The sequence below is a fragment of the Pseudopipra pipra genome, chromosome 17 (assembly GCF_036250125.1).
Source record: "Pseudopipra pipra isolate bDixPip1 chromosome 17, bDixPip1.hap1, whole genome shotgun sequence".
In the NCBI taxonomy this organism is placed as follows: domain Eukaryota; kingdom Metazoa; phylum Chordata; class Aves; order Passeriformes; family Pipridae; genus Pseudopipra; species Pseudopipra pipra.
Window position 1 is genome coordinate 6,850,223 of NC_087565.1, and position 18,767 is coordinate 6,868,989.

The window sequence follows — 18,767 nt, forward strand, 5'->3', positions numbered from 1 at the left end:
TTTGTGAAATAACTTATTTCAATCAGATCCACATTACTTGCTTACTCACCCAAAGAATTTCATTGAAGAACAGAGTGGATCAAATTCTCTTCTTACAGAAGCAGTAGCAAATTAGAATAACTCCACCTAAAGCTTTGGAATAAACAAATTTAACATAAATAAATCCCTAGGCCAGAAATACATCTCTGAAACCTGAGCTCACTCTTTCTTTCCCTTGTTCAAAGTAAAATTAAGCAAATGGTTGAATGCCTTCCTAAATCAGGGCAGAAGATTGAAGTCTGATCCACTTAAGCTACTTGCTTAAGCTAAGGTAGAAGTGGAATACCTGGCTTCTTTTTCAAAGTGATAAGTCTATTAGAAAAAGGAACAAAATCTTTCTTTTTCCTTCTTAATTCTCTGTAGAAATTTCCATGTAATATATTCTTAGCATACGTGTATGTACAGAAGTGACTGTTTATATCTGGGTTATCCTGCTCAGTAAGAACAGGCTTCTATTTCCAAATTTCAGTGAATTATTCTTGAGGGACTCTGACATCTTCTAGGAAACCTAGCTGGCAAAAGTAATAAGTAGTAATAAAGCAGAAGGAATCTTCGTAATCTCAAGATTAATGGATAAAATGTTTATGCTGAGGGGTCTCTTCATCAACAAACTGCTGTTTGCACCTATTTGCATTTTAATGGTTACCCTAGTTCTGAAGTTAAAATTACAGACTTTTCCCAGCTGCTCTTTAAATGCTACATTATAATTTTGAGGAAGCATCATACGTAATTATATTTAATAGACACAGAATTGATTGAAACACTTAACAAAAACAAAAAGCCCAGACCTAATTTTGTAAACATGTTATTGTACAGTAACCCCCAATGAGTTTGTTCTTAAATCTCCTAATTAATTTTTAATTAAAAAGCTCAAAGATGCTATTATACTTCTTGTTGTAAATGGCAGTCTTATGTAAGCATAAACGACTTAGCTGCTCAGACAAATATCTCCCATTAAAATCCCTGTTAATGAGAACTCCTGAACACAGTATTCCAGAGATTTAAGCAGTGGCAGCACTAAAATAGTCTAAATATCACATGGGGGGTTGTTATTTTTTATTCCTGCTTTCTTTTTTGATTTTACCAACTCCACAGTAGGTTTGCAGGTGATAAGGTGTCCGAATTTCCACTTAGGAGGGTCAATCCTCTCCCCATTGCCATTACCAGACTTCCCATGGCATTAACTAGGAAGGGATAGGGCTGGTCCAACTCATCCCTGGTTATGGGAGGGCAAATGGACACCAGATCAATAAGTTTAGATGCAGATTTGCTTCATTAAATAGATGAACACTCCTTAATGAAACACCCACCCAGTGAAGAAAAACACACACCAACCAAATTCCCACCATCACCTAGAGAAGAGCTGCAGCTTTCCATGGTTTTAGTCCATCTCCTCATTAGATCCAGGCAGAGGATCCGAGGCAGGAGCTGGAACACAGCGTGTTGCTGGAGGGATGGGCTGATGGCACAAATGGAGGATTATTAATAGCAGAAAAACAGCAAGTGCTCCTTTCAGAGAAGCATCTTTAATAGCAGGGGGAAAACACTTGAGACAAAATCTCATTTGCTATGTTTTTCTTACATTTTTAGCCAAGAAGGGATGGGAGGTGGAACTGCAGTGATTTCTATGGTTTAATTATGTCTTCTCGATGGTTATTAACACAGCACAGAAAAGCAGCAGAATTTAGAAGGCTGGAAGTTGTGAGCTCAGTTTTGCAAAGCTGCAGTTTTTATTTTAAAACATAGAAAGTTTTGTTGTTAGGATGAGGGATTAAAAATAATGATGGTTCTCTATAAAATCAATTCCCAGCAGCTTCCCTCTCATAACTTTATCAAGTTCTTGATATTTTGGAAATGGAAGCTGGTACCAAAATCACTCAGGCTCTTTAGAACTGTTACAGAACATTTTTCTGCTGAATTAATACTTCTCTGGTGTTGAAGGCAACAGTTCCAAAACCTTTTTGAGTTCCTGGAATGCTCCAGCTCCTCTGGTATAGCTCAGTGTCTCTGTGATGCTACAAATGAGACGTGTCACAGTCAATATTTCCCATTGCTAATGGCAGGATTCTACAGCCAGGAGTGAGTTTGTCATTCTGGTTTTTTGTTAAGATCTGTAAGAGTTACAGATCATAAGCCTGAGGTGTAAATGGTATTCAAATCACCTGCTCTTAAATTGCCCCCAGGAGAGGTTTGCCTTGGAGGGAGCTGGATTATGAGAGTGTACAGCTCATAGCACTCCAAAGGGAAACTTGTCCTCTCTCTTTCAGAAGCTGCTGCAGCAAATGCAAGAAAACCAGCAAGCTGTGTGCTGGAGCTTGACTGTATTTTAGATATTTTTATCACTTACATTATCCTGAGCTTCTACAGGTCTGGGGATTTGAAATTCTCTTCCTTAGCAAACCTCAGACAAAATTTTTCTGTCGGCAGAGGTGGAACAAGTCTCACAGGTGCCATGGTTTGTCCTTTCCAAATGCGAGGAAATCCCTGTTTCCCTTAATACTTCCGAACTTTCTCACGTTCAGTTTCTCACAGTCCCACTCTTTGCAATCCATACACAGCTCTAAAGAAAACCAGGGGTATCTGAGTACTGTTTCTGTAGCTTCTCTCCTATTTCTCCCAAAAGCCAGACACTTGGCATCCTTAATCTGTGCATAAACCCTTGTGTTTGGTACTTCAGGCTTTCAGAAAACCCTCAAATTCCATGGCAAGCCAGCTACAAAGGCTGTGTACCATTGTGTCTGAGATGGTGGCAGCTGTTCCTCCTTTGCAGAAGAGATGTTTAAGTGTCTAAGAGAAGCCTATTTTCCATTACATTTAACTCTTAACAATGCCTTTTGCTAATCTGTGGGAGAAAGAAGTTCAGGTCCCATTGTTCCATCTGAGAGGCCCGAAGATGTGATGAAAATCAGTGTAGGAGCAGCCAAAATACTTGGAGGGCTGTGTATTCACTTGAGTATCTCTTCTTTGCCAGTGCTCTGAGCCTCCTGTAAGAGCACCAGCTGTGCAACTTGTCCACCCAGCTGATGGCACTTCAAACCTGCTTAGCTTCAGAAATTACTTGCCTGTGTAATCTAATTTTACCCAATGTTCTGTTTAGAAATAAGTCCATTTACCACTCCCAGATTGTTAGTTTCCTGATTTAATAGTGAACTGTTGAAGAAAAAGCAGTGTTTCTCCCTCATAACTCATGCTTTCATCCCACTTGTTCATACTCCAGTAATTGAAATTACAGTTTTATAATCGTGCAGACATTGATGATTTTGCAAATGGAGGATTATTAATAGCATAAAAACAAGAAGGACCTCTTCTCAAAATGTTATTCCAGCAAAAAAGAACTAGAAAAATATGCTTGATTATTTCTTCACTTTTTTTGTACATTCTTCACATTTTAATTAGGCAGAAAAAGTAGATAAGATTTTCTTTCATCAGCATGAATATTAGTGAATCATAGCAAAAAAGAAACTGATGGAACATATTACAAGTCATAAACTTAAGGGTTTTCAAATTCTCTTGACTTTAAAAGAACTATTGCGAAAAGAAATACAAATGAAACTTCATTGGTGCTTCAGTATAAATTGGTTGGGGGGGTTCTGTACATTTAAGTGAAAATTATGTACTTGATTTAATTTTATAGAAAAGAGAAAAATTTCTGTCTATAGATGCCTTTACTGTTACTTTCCCAAACCTGACATTCCCATAGACTTTGCAACAGGCAGGATCTTCTGGCAGGATCTTTTGGTCTTTTAGCAAATTACAGGTGGTGAGTCTATTCAAACACCCAAAGGATTTGAATATCTACTTGGAAGTAAAGAGCTGGTCAAGGATTTTGCCTCTTGCTTTGCTGGGAGGTCTGGGGAGCAGAAGTTGGGAGCAGCAGTCCAGAGAAGGGGAATAAGGAACAATAAAGACAGTGAGATCACAGGGAGGTAGTTTTCACAGAAAACATTGGAAGCATTTGTTACACATTCCCTGACTACACTGTGAATTACTGGAGGAGGCTTCCATGAGGATGCAGGAATGGCATGGCTGCACTCTGTGGATCAGCAAGTCCTGACTGTGCTGACAAAATCAAGAGAAATTACCACTTTTCGTACTTGCCACATTTCTTACAATCTCTTCCTGAGTATTTACTTGATTGGGTACCAGATACAGAGAGAAAGGGAATCTTTGATCTAAGTAATTCCATTTTTAGGAATGCAATTTGACTTTTCCATTGTACTTAAGGTTTTGTCTTTGTTTTGTATGTGTATATTTAGCAAAACCTTTAAAAAATCAATCACGTTATGAGCATCCCATTGCTAAGCAACAATGTATTCTTCCCTCCCACAGACCTTCTTGCTGTTCTGTGAAAAATAAGTATAACAAATGTGTAAAAAAAAAAGTGGGATGCTTTCCTCCTGATAGAATAATGCACTGAGCAATTCTGGTCACTTATTTCTGAGGCAAACTATTGCTGCCATCTGCTTACAGACTGAAGTAGGAATGGTCTGCATTCTTCTGCATCCCTGAAAGCTGCTCCTGAGATCTCTGCTGGGGCAGAAATTCTGCCACGTGGCATATTTTGGTAGTTTCCATGTCCTGGTGGCTCTGTACAATTTGGATGCTTTGAGATGACCTAATGCCCTGAGATCTGCACTACAGGACCCCACTGCACTTGCAGAAGAGGCCTGTGGCAAATTATAAATCTCTAAATGCACTGGCACACAGTGCATTGGTTTGGGCTCTCCTCTGGGAGTGTCACTGTAAGCTCTGCTGTTTTCATGCTGATCAGAAGACAGGAAAATTGTGGTGGGTAGTGGAGGGGGAAGGAACGTGCTTTGCACTCCTGGAAAATGTTTGTCAAACCATCTGTTGTTACAGTATTGTTCTGGACTTAAAGCAATTTAAAGACTCTACAGTTCAACAGCCTTAAATGTGGTTTTTTTGTTTGTTTTCTATGGTGCTGCTTTATTGTTTCAGTGCTCTTGTGAGTGCCTTCAAAAGCTACCTGTGCATTCTGTGAACTGTAATTTCACTTTATAATATCAGTGTTGTCTGAACACCACTGAAACTGCTGCAGCAAGGTCACTTTGTAGAACCAAATGCTGGCTAAGTGTTAAATATGATCATGCAGTTGTAGAACTGATTGAACTAGAAATGCTCCCTGGCTTGCAGTTTGTGCCTGAACTCGTGCTGTACTTCAGGAAAGCTGTAGGAGTGACAGTCAGGGGTCCCACAGCAAACAACAAGAGAGCAAAACAGTTGCTGTTTGGTGAGTACCCCTTTCGAGTTCTTGGGATGCAGGTTGGTCTTTCTAATACTTTGCCAAGAGGCTCCTGTAAGCACTTAAATACAAGTAAGTACTTAAATTTTCAGTGGTGACCTCTTAAAGGTATTCTTAATTCCCTCTTTAGCACAAAGATACATAAAGGCTCTTTAGTTACATGTGTCAGAATGAATTCTGCTTATCTGTGTGAGAAGGTTGTGAAATGAGGTTGGGTGTGAACTTGAACGAGACATTGCACACCAAGGTTTGACGTGAGTGTCCTTATTCCTCCTTCAAGGAGGAGAGCCCTTAGGCTGTTGATTAGTGTGAGATTGCCATTCCAAACCTATGCTCCCTTTTTTGATTAGTTTTTATAAATTTAGAGTGCAGTGCAACAAACCATTTCAAAGTCACTGTACTCCCAAAGATGGCAGCAGGTGGAGTTCCACGTTCCAGTGGTCGTACTGGGCGTGTTGGGTGGTCATCTTCCAGGATGTAATACACAAGTCAAGGGCAAACCAGAATTTTTCATTCCCTAGCTTTCATATCAGACTGATAAACTACCAAACCCTTGTGTATGTGTGAAAATATTGCAACCCCCCCACTGCTCTCCTGTGTGCCCAGTTTCCATGGGGGGGTGAAAAGAAGGCAGGCAGTTGAGGAACAGAGTTGTACGTTCACCTGATGTGCCAGGTGACAACTGAGTTAGCACAGACTGGAAGTAGGTGGTTGCAGAACAAAAGACAGATAATTCCCTTCCCCCTGGAGGGAGGGAGAAGCAGCAGCCACAGTATTGATCTATTCAGAATTTATTCCTCTGTTGTTTCTTCAGTGCTACAACATGATGCACTCTAATCAGAGCAAACAGTTAATATCCTGTTTAACCTACAGCAAAGTAAAAAAAAAAAACCATGTGCCAACGAGGATACAGTCCATAAATCTTCTATCCACGCTCTTCTCATTCATTTTTAATGATCATTTTATGTTTTCACCTTATTTCTTCTTCCTGTATTATTATATACGCAAGGGGGAAGAATGAACAAAGTTAAATTGTTTCTTGGGTTTTGCTGAGCTGCCTGGTGGGGAGATAAAAATAGCAAGTGCCAGTGGCAAAGTCTCCTAAAAAGTGCCAGCACATTGTGGAAGTGCTAACACATTGTGCTATTGAATCAGCACTGAGAAATCAGATTTTCCTCCCAATGCTTTCTTTAAACTTAAGGTGACCTTTAGGAATGCATTTGCATCAATGTAGAGAACCTTATTACTCTGTTTTATCCAGGACTAAGTCAGCCTGAAAGGAGTTCAGCGGTGGGTCCTGGAAATTCCCTTCATTTTCTCCCAGGCTTGATAGGACATTATTGATTCTGGTACCATGGTAAAGAAGCCACAAATGCACAGTGTTGAGAGATATTGTCTTTGGGAAGATGTTATCATACAGTAATTTAGAGTTCAGGACTGCAGAGAGTTGTTATTTATGAAAGACTCCATTGCAGCACTTCTGAAAACCCTTTCTATATACTTGCTAATTCCATCTGTTTTCCTGGAATTCCACAGAGCCTGAGGTTATCTCCAGCCCAGACACCGAGACAATTTTTAAGCAGGGTTTAGGCAGCAGAGCTGTCTTGGATATGGCTCTTGTCTCGCATATTGATTATGTAGAAAAAGTTTTGCCTTGTGGGGTCAAATTCTTAAGCTCTTACTTGTGGATCAAATAAAGAGAGATTGAGAGCTGCTGTGCCATTTATTGATTTTGAAGGAAACAAGAATTGCACAGAACTTCTTCCAGTCAGGCCTGAATTGATCAAAGTTCGAGTGGGTTGAAAGTTATGACTTGTTAAGTTACTTCAATTATTTTACACTTAAATAATTTTACTCATAACCCTAATCCAAAGCTTAGTGAACTCAAAAATATTATCTTATGCTTCCATGCACTTGTAGGGAAGGTTTATTTAACAGGTTAAATTCAGAAAGGTCTAACCAGTTAGAATTGGACAAATACTTAGAAATTTGGTGCTAAAAATTAGAGTATTGAGTCAAAGACAATATCAAAGAATGAAACAGTCACAGCAAGATAGAGGAGGCTCTAGACAGCCAGGGACTTTGAAAACAGTGAGATTTAAGTAGCTGCTTAAATGTGGAATTTAAAGAAGCCAGGAGCAAGCTGAAAAAGTGCATTTTCTAATGCCTCGTAACTGGCTTGTCTGTGATCCCTGCAGAGCCAGGGCAGAAGGGGTGTGATTTGCAGAAGGCCAAGCTGTGTTTCCAGCACAGCAGGGGGGGTTCAGGCCCTGTTCCCCAGGTTCTCCATGGCAGTGGAGGGGTGCTTACAGTGAGCAGCAAGAGGCACCAAGATCAGCACGGGAACAGCTCCAGTGAGCTGCAGTAACATCATCTGCAACTTTTGTGAGGCTGTCCATGCAATATTCCTCTACTCAGGCTTTTTATTGGTATATTTTGGTCTAATGCACACAGCAAAGCTGTTCCTGAGGATTCACTGTGGGAGCTGTATATGTAGCAGTTACTGATTTTATCTCAGCCCGATGTATTAGTTTAAAAAACCAAATAATAGCCATAGAAGTTTAAAGCAGATGGCATCAATATTTCATCTAATTTATGACTAAGAGCCATTGCATTTTGTACCCTTATTTAGAATGCAATAATACCATTTCTGACTTAAATATTGATGTCAACACATCAGTATTTTTATTTGTCAAGGCACTACTTATGCACTGGTCAGGGCCTCTTGGTCGATTTTTGGTTATATTCTCTCTTTTCATTTTTAGTAGTTTAATTCAAACATTAAAAAATTGATTAAGCAAAAAAATATTGCAAATATATTAGTAATTCTTATTTTTTGGTGCCTATTCAGGAAATAGCAGAGATATTTAACAATTACTTAGCATTTAACAATTACAAAGTAAAAGGATGATTATAAATAAGAGGGAGGACGATTAGAAATAAGAGCAAAAAGGCTTATTGAAGGCAAAGGACAATCTGATGATCAGAGCAGCTGGTGAATAATTCATCATCCCTGCCTTTCCTAAGCCAACCTCTGGAGCAGTGGCCGCTGTAATTGGGAACACCAAGTGTCCTGTTATTGAGCTGTTCATTTGCTCAGGCAGTTCAGGCCATATTTGGGCACTGCAGCTCCCTGTGTGGCCCAGCATGAAGGGGTTTGCAGTGCTGTAAGGGGGTACAAAGCCCAGCCCTGCAGAGGATCAGCTGCTCTGCCAAGTGTGCTCAGGCTGGCACCGAGCACCCGCCCCTGATGGGACCCTCAGACAGGAGTGGGGTGGGGAACTGTCTGCTCAGCACCTCCACTGAACTCAGGCACTTTGGCACATCCCTGGTTAAAGATGTGAGCCTGGAGCTCCAAGTGACCAAGCACTGGATTCAGGCAATGCTCTCCAGAGAGCTCGAAGGGATAACAGAGAGGGGAACCTCCCTAATTTCATGGGCGATTTCTAATTAGCTGACCCCTGAGAGGTTTAACTTGCAAGGCTGAGGGGAAAGCAGCCAAAGAATAATGGAGTCTCCAGCACTGCAAGTGTTGCTTGTCTGACCTTCCATGGATTTTATGCTCCTGAAGAAGTGCAGCCTGCCAGGAAAAGAGGGATGTCTTTGCCTGCTCCCCTGGATTGATCAGGAGCTGCTGCTCCCAGCACAGCAGCCGAGCAGGGCTGTTGTGCAACTGCATGGTGGTAAAGAATAGGCATAAGGTAAAACAAACCCCTGGTTTGTTATTCAGCAGGGAAGGCAAAGAAGATCTCTGGATGTTATTTGGTTCTTTTCTCTCACAATCAAAATGAAGCCATTGGCAATTAGCACAAATTTAGTCTGTGACAGGACTCCACAATAAGCACATGGAAGCAAAACATAGCTGGGAAGCTTTGAGCTTACATAAGAGGATATAATCAATAAAAACTGGAATGGCATTGCCACAGATGTAGTTGCCTCTAATCCAGTATTGGTTTTCCAGTAATAGGCCAGTATCACATGGAAATCCTAGAACATGGTGGGAATTTCACCCACAACTCATAGTGTAGATTTTTTTTTTTTATTTCTCTTGTACACTAAAGAAATAATGTACCTTATGTAGAAATCAGGTCTGAGTGAGAAAATAAAGTCTTGGAAAATTGCAAAAGTTGTGAGAAAACTTTATTCATGCTAAGTTTATTGTCATGGGGGAAAGGAGACTTTATTAAAGATTTAAATTTAATAAAGTAATAAGTCGAGGAAGAAATAAAAATCTTGATAAAGTTGATCCAAAAGAGCCTGACAATAAGAGGACTTAATCTGAAGGATTACAAAATCAGGAGTGAAATACAAACCCAACAGAGCAGGTTCATGTAGCAAGTAATGAGCCTGCCCCCCTGCGTGGCAATGCGAGGGAATATATTCAAGGAGCTGAAAGAATTAGATGAGATTCTTGACACCAGGGATTAAGGGTTGTGACATGAAAATAAGAAAAGGATCTGAATCAGTGAACACATGATGTATCTTGAGCCAATGGCTTTCTGTTCTTAAGATTTTATTTGGTTTTTAGTACTTTTTGCCTTGGAGGTACAACTCAACTGTGGTTTGTGAGCAGGCTTAGCTTTTTGCTGCCTGTCAGCCCATTTTCCTGATTGTCTGGGGCTGAGTTCATGATTCTGCATCATGAGATTCCTTATTCTTTCAAAGTCACCGCTTGGGGAACTATCTCTCAGTCTGAGCACACTGGATGATATTTTCATTGCGTCCTGATCCCGCAGGAGTGAGGCATCAGGGTTTCCTCTGGAAAGGAAGGTGCTGATAGCCAGAGAAATCTAGTTTGGGTTTTTTTACACTGCCAATAGTTATTGTGCTACATACTGACTGAGCACCTGAGATTGCCCAGACTGGCCATTTCCCTCCTTGCCTTTTTCAGGGCACTCTTTATGTTTGCCCTGGGGGAGCTGAAGTGGCTCTGGGACAGGGCTGAGTTGGCATCATTTTCCCTGCGTGTGTCTGCAAAAGTTTACAGAAAATCCTTGACCTTGAAACAGAAAGATGTAAAAGGAGTGGACGAACATGAGTTCCTTTGATTTACATTATAGTCAGATTTTCAAAGCTTCCTGACCCTTCTGATTCCTTCTCGTGGCTCTCCCAGCTGGGAAAGGCTGGTCTGCAGGAGCCACCTGAGACAAGCTGTGCTAAATCAAACCACTTTGCAGGCGCAGGGGAGCACATTCAGAGCAGCTCGAAGCTTGAATCAGGCACGGGTTTGGCTGTGCTGAGTGAGGGGGAGAGTTAATTAAAGCCAGTCTTTCAATGGAAATTCTTTCAGTGCATTTCTATCTGTGGAGATGGTGATTGATGAGAACATAAATGGCTGATTTTACTGCAAGTTATTAACATTCCAGTCCTTGCTGCATCACCACTGATCCTGCTCGGCAAAGACCACTCTCCAGTGATGTCACTGCATATTTCTCTGCACAGTCAAGTGGTAAAGAGTATGATCATTGCAATTACTACTCTGATTAGCCCACTCTGCTACTTGAGGTAGTAAAAAATAGATGTTTCCTTTGCCTAGTGGCAAATCCTCATTGCCAGCCTGTCAGCAGCAAGGAAGCAATATTTATAGTTGTCTTTAGGGAGCTCTGTCCCATCGTGCAGTTAATTATGATAAAATGTTTTATTTGTAGGAGCTTAAAACTGCTTTGCACTGTGGCAATGCACAGGCTATAAAGGATCTGCTTAATGGGGATGGTCAAACCAGCAGATATCTCCTGCAATATGACAGGAAAAACAGCGAGATGTGCCTGCTCTGAGGAATCAAAGTGTGATTGTAGCACAGCCTGATAATACAGCTGTGTAATGACAGCTGGAGATGAAGGCAGAGTTCTGTGTGTCAGCCCTGCTTCCCATACAGGGCAGGCTCAGCTTTCCTCAACACTGCACACAAAACAGGATGATGACTCTCCAGAGGAGAGCCTGTCACATGGGAGGTTGAAACACGGGCTCTCACCTGGCAGGAGTAACATGGAGAGCCCCACAGGAAGCTGGTTTGTTTGCTTCTATGGAAATGGGGAGGTTTCTGCTTCTCTGGTGATGCTCAGCCCCCTCCTGGTGATAGTGGTTGTCCCCACTATGGACTATGCCCAAAATCATTTGGGATTGCCTTGCTTCCCAGGGCCTTAACGCATCCAGAATAGGGAGCAGTGTCCCAGGAGCCCTGCTGCCTCCCAGCATGTGGCTCTTGCCCTAAGCCCAGGGCTGGCCCTGCAGGTGTGTGAGCCAGGCTGGGGGTGCACAGTCCACCCCTCCCTTTCCTCCCAGCCCCCTGGCACTGCTCAGACTCTGCACAGGCTGGCAAGTGTTGACCTGGAGCAGAGTCCTCAGTGTTCCTCAGTGTTCCTCAGTGTTCCTCAGTGTTCCTCAGTGCAGAGCCACTCACAACCCTGCTCTCGTGGCAGGACCCAGGCATTGAGGACAGCACCCTCTGGAATCACTGTGAGACTTCTGCAGATCCCAAAATGTTCTGAAACTCAGCACAAGCAAACAGATGGATAATTTATGGGTGCTCTGATGGAGGGTTTAGCTGAGGAAGCTTTCTGGGGCCTTTTATTGGAGGAGATTCATTAGCATTTGTACAGGAAGGGCTGGAAAGCCCCAGCACTGCCTCTGCTGGCCCACATTGGAGTCTTTCATCATGACACTGCACAAAGCAGGACTTGACAGGCCATCTAAATTAGGGCTGCGTGAGCAAAAATATTCTTTATCTTGGGAAAAGAAAGAAATTATATTAATATATAATGTCCTACATTTAACATTCCCTCAGTACCCTCCCACTTCTGAGTTACTGTACTTGGAGATGTGATCATATATTAAACACTGTGAATTCAGGATCTTTTTCGTTCTGGCAGTTTGTCTGGAGCTGTTCCATAGAATGTGTTCAGCTTTTGTATTCATCTCAAACCCAAAATTTATTGGAATGATGTATTGGTTAGAAAGTCTGGGAAAATCTGACAATATTGTACTTTTACTCTTGTCTTTTGTGTTTCACATACCTGTCAGAGGAGCAGCACGTGCACCTTCCTTTGCAGTCAATAATGAACTAATTAGAGCATAATTAGAGCAACTATTGCTTTTTATGCATAAAATCATAACACCTCCATGTGAGTCACAGGATGTCTCGTGTGAGATGTGCAGGCAGGTTGGACTGTGGTTCCTGGGAGTTTTCCTGAAGCTTTAATTAGAGCTTCCTGCTGGCTCAGGGTTTCAGAATTGGGAAAGCAGAGTTGTGGACAAAAGAGATTGTTTTCCTGGGACAGGGCCACAAACAGGGCTGTGAACTCAAGGAATTCATCCTACAGCCCAAATACTTGGTCCTTCAGTTACAGGCAATCACAAAATTAAGAAATTGTATAATGCTGCAAAAGAAAGCATTTTTTACCCCAAGTATTTTAGTGTATTTTCCAAATATTGTTTACATTATAATACTAATACAAGTCCCAAAAACATTTTTTAAAAGATAGGAATTATAGCTGAAGAGTTTGCTTTTTATGAAGAAAGATAAGGTGGATAGACAACAAAAAGTTGGGGCTCTTCCCTAAAACTGTCAAAGTTTATGAGACTGTCTGAGCTAGATGGGATTTGAGGGGATGTTACCTCTGTACAGGAGAGAATTTAAAAAATTCAACAGCAAGAACACATTTAGAGGACATGTCTCTTCAGGTTAAGGTGCCAGTCTAGCTCATGGTACAAAAGAAGTCAGTGCAAACTCAGGTTGGACTAATATAGGGCAATTTTTCACAAGGCAACCACTGGCAGTGATACAGAAAAAAACTCACCATGCTGAGACAGTTCAATTAAAAATTGTCTTACATTTAGTGAAAAAAAAAAATAGAAGGATAAATCCAAGACAAAAGAGGAAAGGTAAAGAGTAATTAATTTTTTTAGCTGCATGGTGCTTGAATGTGCTTTGAAGGGCTCTGTGTGCAGAGCAAGAAATTCATCTGACACAGCCGTGAATATTTACAGTATTGGAAATTCCATGCAGGGAGTTTTTGTTTCCCATGGAGGCTGAAGCGTAGCCTGTAACAAAATAAACAGTTAAGTTGTTCTGGAGATGTATTTTCTTGCAATTCCAGTCAAAAATGTAGCAGCAAGGACATAAAGGTGTGGTTTGGGATGAGTGGGAAACGCCCCAGGGCAGCAATCCAGGCCTGTGGGTAACCTGCTGTCCCAGGGACTCAGGGTGAGCAGCTTCCAGGGCTTTGCAGATATGTGCAGGACTAAAGCTTAAGAGATATGTTTTTGAACAAAAATAATCATGGCACTGAATTATAAAAAATAATACTTTATTTTAATTAAAGAGCTGGGCAAACTATATGTCATAACCAAACACAGACATTTCTCTGTCTTTTTATACTTGATTTTGGGACAATGAGGATTCATTTATAAATCTGTATTTTAAATAAAAATACAAATTAGATGCACCAGTTAATAGCCAAGGTGAACATGTTGCCTTGGTAAAAGAGGTATTTGTCATTCCTGTGTCATCTTTCTGGGAATGCTTAAATAACTTGATACCATTTCTATGAGTTGGATTTTATTACAGCTGATTTATGGAGGCTTGCACACAACTTGACATGCACAGGAAAATGACAGGCAAGGGAAAAGATCAAAATAAGTCTTTTTTTGCTTCTAAGCACTAAGTGATATCACATTCCTCAAATGAAAAACTCTCTTCTCCCCTGCCCTTTACCTTCAAAATACCCTCTCACAACAAATACTTGTTTCCTAATTACAGGCTGAAGCAGTTTAGTCATTCATCAACTGCTCTGAGACAGCATGTTGGACCTTTCCACTGGGAAAAAATTGTTTCTACTTCTGAACATCTCAAAACTCTTCTCTTTGGAGCTGAGAGATCCCTGTGTAAGGATTTATTTCCAAGACATCACTATCAGGAATGCAATTGCACTTCCATGTTAGTTTGTAGATCCTTAGAGATTCCTGTGTGAGATGAATTCCAAGATCATTTAATTAACATTATTGTCACACAGCCACAATTAAGAGCAAAGGTTTTAATGCACAAGAAGTTTTCAGCTGGAATTTTCCTATTTGTGAAACTCTGAGCACACACAGCTCTGCAAATATCTTGTTTAAACTACAGCTATGGTTTCTTCTTTAATTGTATTCATATTTTAAAACAGATGCTGCCTTGCCCAGAATATTTACCACTTTCTGGCAAATCTGGTTCTTTGTGTATTTTAGGGTTTCTGCTGTTATGCTGTATATGAACAGCCACGCAGGTCATGGAATCTTTAGGTTCTTTGTATGAGTTACAGAAAGTTCTGCTACAGCCCCATAAATTAATGTATTTTATGCTTCCTCCCCAACTTGCCATGATGAGCCTTCACAAAAAATTAGCATAATTGTAATCCTTTCAGACTACAGAGAATAAGAAATAATGCAAAGATCTCAACTGGCTGCATCATATGGGATTCTCCTTCTCCTGTTTTTAATTCATTTTCTCATATTTGTTGAAGATGCTTTTAAACCAGCGTGAGTTATACCCTGCTCAGCTTCCAGGGGGGAAGCAGCTGGAGCAAAGGGCAGGCCTTTGGAGATGTGTATTGTGCTGAAGCCTCCTCTGTAACCCCTAATTCCCTTTCCTCTTACAGTGCTGAATCCAGCTGGAGATTAGGATATTTAAATGTGGATGTCCTTTTTCTTTCTGTCTTCTTCCAGAGAGCTAGGATCACACAGTGGGTACCTTTATAAAAGAGAAGTGAGGATGGCTTTGGAATTCGTGATGCCAGGGTGGGCTTTGGGGGCACACTGCAGTCAGTGGTGCCTCGCTGCCTGCTCCCTGCAAACTCTGGGGGGGTGTCTCTCTCGACTTGTTCTCTCCCAGCTCGTTGTGTATCATTTGTCAGATTCTTCTGGAAAGGCAGTTCAGCAATTGAAATGTTTAGCAACTGCAGTTGGCAGAGGCCAAAGTTAAATCCACGTGAATCAGGTGCACCCTCTGTGGGGCAGTGCCAGGACACGACTGATTTACAAGCACAGCCATGACCATGAGTGGTTACACTCAGAATGCAAATAAAAGCCCATTTGTGAAATTTTGGAATGCCAGTGCTCTAATTACATACATGACCATGAAATTAATTTGACAAAGTAAATGGTGTGTGGGATGCACCTTGAGTGAAGTCCTAAGCCAGTGATGGGAACTGAAAGCATTCTCTATCATTTACAGAAGCAAAAGCTATAGATGTCCATATTCACCTTTATGAGTAGGTATTTTCCTTAGAAACATTTGCTTTTCTACCTATGAAATCCATGGAGAGCCAGGACATTCATATACGTGTATAACAACTTCTTCTCCCAATGAAAAGACCCTTCCTTTTCTTCAAAATCAAGTAACCTTCACCTCTTCCTCTCTTGAAATAACACTTCACTATTCATGTTCAGTGTAATTCTGGAACTGTTTAGTCAGACAATGCGTGTGTCTGTGTTTGCATAAACCTATATATACACATGTAAAAAATGCAGGTTTTGGTATGCAGTGACTACTCCCATCTTCATAATCCTCAGTGTAAAGTGTAAGTAAGAGTTGTTCTATCTGTTGTGGCGAACCATAAGCACAAAAGGATCCAGAAAGTAATAAGAAAGATAAATAACTTTGCAATAAAATTTCAGCTCCAGTAATTTCCCATTTATATGTTCTCACTGAATCATGTAGTCCCAAGCAAGGCACTTTTTTATGTCTGGGCTGCATCATACAAAGTAATTTTATATCTAATACTTCCCAGTGTGTCCAAAATATAACATCACATGCACAATGCATGACAGTGGTCGATGAATTATACAGAGCCTTCAAATAATATCACTGTGAATGTGATTGCATAGGCTTTCCAAGGCAATCAATCTCACCATACTACGAGGAAAGAATTGTCAGTCAGGTTTCTTTTTTATCCTGCCAGGAATGCTTCAGAAGCTGGTACTTAATGCTCCTTATTGTTGAAGATGTTTCTCTTGTGTGAAATTACCGATGTGTTCTGCGGGTCTCACAATTTAGGTCTTGGTTAGCACAGCATTTTGCCAGAGTGCACTACCCGAGGCTGTAGGGAATCTTAGGAAGTGAAAAGAAGTGGAAACTTCAGGGTGGCCGAGGCTGAACTAGTAGGAGCAACAAAGGAATAGCTTTGGTACGTGAAGAGCTTGTCTTTGTCTTCTCTAAGTGTAAGTTCTCTTCTCTTCCCTCCGTCTCACACGTACTCCCACACACCTATTGAAAACCTGATTTGAAATGACAGCTGCGCCACGTCTCCTGAGAGCAAACAGATGAACCTCCCTCTTTTTTTCAAGTAAGTGCCTGGGATGGTTCTCCATATTTTTCCTGAAGCAGCTGCAGCAAACAGAAATCCCACACTGGCAGAGGAGGTGGGATTTAGTCATAGTTGGGTTTTTCACCGATGCTGCAGCGTGTCCAAGTGGGCTGAATAACTGGTGTGAGATCCCTGTGCATTCCTTACAGTCAGGAAGCCTTTTGGGGTTACAACTGCCTCATTTTCTTCCCTGGAAGTTTTCTGTAGGTATTTGGAGCAGTTGGAGCCGGGCTCCTCTCCTGATTCATTTCCAATAGACAGCTGAACAGATGGCTCTGCACTTCATTATTAATGTTGTCTGCAGACCCAATCACGGGGCATCAATGAGCCAAACGTGGTAAGATAAACATGTCAGTCTTCAAATTGAGCTCTCACTTCTGGGCATTGATCATTGAAGTCACTCCTTATTCTGTAAGTTATTCACCTGGAAAGACTTGAGGGTTTTATTGACCACTGAAAACCTGACAGGTTCACAGGGAACCCAGAGAATCCGCTCACCACAGGCAGATTTCAAAATAAGAAGTAAAAGTGACAGGAAAAGAAATAAGGGGAAAGCACAAACAGTCAGAAAACTCTTTAATAAGGATTATTTTTCTCAGTAGGGTAAATATAATCTTCAGTTGGCTACAGAGAGCTTACAGATTGCTGAGACAGAGGAATCCTGCGAGTGTGAAACTCTGCTCAGTATTTACCTACGTGCTGTCATCTTGTTCTTTCTCTGGAGACAAATGCAAATGTGTGCCACAGATTTTAAATACACCATTAATTACTGAACACTGCCTCCCTTGCACATAGTCAGTGAATCCCTTCAGTGTAAGGGATATGAAGAAATTGTGCCAATGTTTTTCAGTTTGGAACTTACTGTCACTTCTGGAATCAGCTTGTGACAGCAGATGTTAATTCTCTGCTCAGTAGAAGCCTCAGCCCTGGTAAGCAGCAAAGTTAGCAAGAACAGCTGTCATAGTTCAGTGCAATCTTAACATTTCTGAGACTTTTATATTCCTGCTTTCTTGCACAGAGGGAAGTTTAACCTTGGAAATGGAAAACCTGTTGCGTCAGCACCAAAGAAACAAAGCTAATGTTTGTGTGGATATGTGGGATGCATATGGAACCCAACAAAGAGGGATCAATTCAAAAAAATTAAATTAAACAAAAAACGAAAAAGCCATTCACAAATTTAACTTATTACATAAAAACCAGAGCATGCTTCAGATTAATTTTATACTCTAGTATTTATATGTAGCATCTTTCAGAAATGCTTTTTAAATTCTATTTAAAAGACTTCCCACTCACCTGCTTCCAGAGGTTTGTCTCAAGGTCACAGCATAACCCTGTTCAACCACCAAGCATCTCCTATTTCTTGCCAGAGGAATGAGCATTTTAACAGCAAGGAATTGCTTTCATCTTGCATATTCTTTGTTGTCACTTCCCAAAGCTGGAATATGCCCCATGGTTTCAGTTCTTGCACCATATACGTTACTTCATTGAACTGGCAGCTGCTGACAGTATAACATGGAATTTCAATATATTCTGAATTCTCCCAGCCTCCCAAAAAACCATGTGTTTCACACTAATGGGCCACATCCATTAATCTGTCCCTTCAGAGCAGCAGTGCAGTTCAGAAATGAATTCTCCTATTTTCCCCACTTGCCACGTGTTGGTTCAGTTGCAGAATTGGTTTAGGAAGCTCAGAGTCGATTTTTTTCTGAGAAAGATAAATCAGAAGCTCTGCCACCAAAGTGTCCAAGAGGAAATGGGGATGCTGAGTCCAACCCAGCACTTGCAGCTTCAGTCTCTGTGTGATGGGAGGGATCCTAAAGGTCAGACTAAATGCAGTCCAAAGTAAAACTTTAAATTACATAAAGCTTCAACAAGTCAACCTTAACTTCATTCTGCTGGGGATTGCCTTTTGCACCCCATTATTTGCTGAATAGACAAAGCCTTTGTAAGCAAATAATCTTCAGTGGTGGAGGCAGAGGGGAGGGGATTGGGAATGGCTGAAGGTGACTGGGATAAACAGCCTGGTCTGCACAGAACTCAAAATATCTCACCCACCCTGCATGGAAAGCACCCTAAAAACTCAAGGGATCCCTCTGATTCCAGGGCAGCAAATGGGAGGCAAGAGA

At 41.1% G+C, this 18,767-nt stretch overlaps 1 long non-coding RNA gene across 2 annotated transcripts; it reads right to left on the bottom strand.

The window, feature by feature from the left end:
• Positions 1 to 55: 55 nt before the first annotated feature.
• Positions 56 to 18,372, bottom strand: LOC135423847 (uncharacterized). Of its 2 annotated transcripts, none has more exons than XR_010434979.1 (3): positions 17,935 to 18,372; positions 1,392 to 1,498; positions 56 to 132 (listed from the first exon to the last, which is right to left on the bottom strand). It is a non-coding gene; the product is annotated as an uncharacterized LOC135423847 (long non-coding RNA). The 2 variants fall into 2 exon arrangements; XR_010434980.1 differs by lacking the exon at positions 17,935 to 18,372 and adding an exon at positions 1,622 to 1,954.
• Positions 18,373 to 18,767: the final 395 nt, after the last annotated feature.